Here is a 2,500-nt window from a genome sequence, read left to right on the forward strand (position 1 = left end):
TTTAGTTCCTTATTTCCATTCCTCACTCGGCTATTTTCCCTAGTGGAGCCCTTAAGCTTATAGCTTGCTGCTTTTCCAACTAGGGTTGTAGCTTAGCAGAAAAATTAATAATAATAATAAATAATAATAATAATATAATTTAACCATATCTATGTAAACTATCGATCAAAAAAATATCGAATTTTCTCCAAATAGAAAATATGACCAAAGAGACGACCTCCCCCCCCACATAACTAGAGGGGAATCCCCTTTTGCCCCCAACCCCCCTTCTGTATAAACCTATCAGAATAACCTTTTGTCCCTTTCGCTTAAATCCACTTAGCCACATCCTCACAAAAACTAACCCCAAAGTGTTTTCTTCTTAGAGAGAAGATATATGTATACCAGGCGTGATCCCCCCCCCCCTCTCTCTCTCTCTCTCTCTCTCTCTCTCTCTCTCTCTCTCTCTCTCTCTCTCTCTCTCTCTCATTTTTACATTTACGGTTTCTCTTTCTCTCATCTTTTTCTTACGTATAGTCTCTCTCTCTCTCTCTCTCTCTCTCTCTCTCTCTCTCTCTCTCTCTCACTCTCTCTCTCTCTCTCCTCTCATCATTTTTCTTACGTTTACAGTCTCTCTCATCATTTTCTTAAAGTATACAAGCCTCTCTCTCTCTCTCTCTCTCTCTCTCTCTCTCTCTCTCTCTCTCTCTCTCTCTCTCTCTCTCATTTTTACATTTACGGTTTCTCTTCTCTCTCATCTTTTTCTTACGTATAGTCTCTCTCTCTCTCTCTCTCTCTCTCTCTCTCTCTCCTCTCTCTCTCTCTCTCTCTCTCTCTCTCTCTCTCATCATTTTCTTACGTTTACAGTCTCTCTCATCATTTTCTTAAGTATACAGCCTCTCTCTCTCTCTCTCTCTCTCTCTCTCTCTCTCTCTCTCTCTCTCTCTCTCTCATCTTTTTATTTCATATACAGTCTCTCTCTCCTCTTTTTCTTACGTATACAGTCTCTCTCTCTCTCTCTCATCTCTCTCTCTCTCTCTCTCTCTCTCTCTCTTCGCTTCAGTGCGTTAGGAAAAAAATTCCCTTCGGATACCTGCACCTTCGAAGGCAATGGAAACCTACTAAGTGTTTGCCTCGTAAAACAATTACTAAGTATACTTACTGCCTACTAAAGTGAAGGGGGAATGTTACTTATATCCCCCCCCCCACCCCGCGCCTAAATCCCCCTAGCCTCTGTAGCATGGTCTTCCACTGAAATTCATTTACATATTCTATTATATTTAATATTTCCCGCAAATGTCTTTGTTACAAATAAATAGATACTTTATATATTATTAGAGTTCTCTTGCTTGAGGGTACACTCTGGCACACACTGTTCCATCTTATATCTTATTTCTCTTCCTCTTGTTTTGTTACAGTTTTTATAGTTTTATAAAGTGATATTTATTTTAATATTGTTGCTCTTCTTAGAATATTTCATTTTTCCTTGTTTCTTTCCTCACTGAGCTATTTTCCCTCTTGGAGCCCCTGGGCTTATATCATCATGCTTTTCCAACTAGGGTTGTAGCTTAGTAAGTTATAATAATAATTTGGGAGGCAAATTCCCCCTTATCTAAAGAGGTTTCATTGCCTTTTATGATCCTCCTAGGATCATTCCTTCCCCACCTACAATAGGATGCTTCATTGTTACTTGCTGGAACAACAGGAGAGAGAGTCCGTAACACCAAGGACACAGGAATTGGGTTCCTGACGGAGAGTCCTTAACACCAAGGACTCAGATAAATAAAATCCCAGAATATAGCGGTAATGCTAAGACACGTTGAAAAGAACAGTACTGGAGTGATATATTATCATCTAATTTGGGGATAATTTTATTTCTATTAGATCAATTTAATGTTGGTTATAAATGCTAGTATTAAATCTATGGTTTTTTGTTATTATTATTATTATTATTATTATTATTAGTAGTAGTAGTAGTAGTAGTAGTAGTAGTAGTAGTAGTTAGTAGTAGTAGCTAAACTACAACACTAGTTGGAAAAGCAGGATGCTACAAGCCCTAGGGCTCCAACACGGAAGAAAATACCCCAATGAGGAAAGGATTTTCATTATTATTATTATTATTATTATTATTAGTAGTAGTAGTAGTAGTAGTAGTAGTAGCTAAACGACAACCGTAGTTGGAAAAGCAGGATGCTACAAGCCCAAGGACTCCAACACGGAAGAAAATAGCCCAGTGAGGAAAAGATTCTCATTATTATTATTATTATTATTATTATTATTATTATTATTATTACTAGATAAACTACATGCTGCTATTTGGAAAAGCAGGATGCTTCAAGCCCAAGAGCTCCAACACGGAAACAATAGCCCAGTGAGGAAAGGATTATTATTATTATTATTATTATTATTATTATTATCATTATCAATAATAGTAGCAGTAGTAGTAGTGGTAGCTTAACTACAACCATAGTAGGAAAAAGCAGGATGCTATAAGCCAAGGGCTCTAACAGCAGAAGCAGCC

The sequence above is a fragment of the Palaemon carinicauda genome, chromosome 20 (assembly GCF_036898095.1).
Source record: "Palaemon carinicauda isolate YSFRI2023 chromosome 20, ASM3689809v2, whole genome shotgun sequence".
Lineage (NCBI taxonomy): Eukaryota > Metazoa > Arthropoda > Malacostraca > Decapoda > Palaemonidae > Palaemon > Palaemon carinicauda.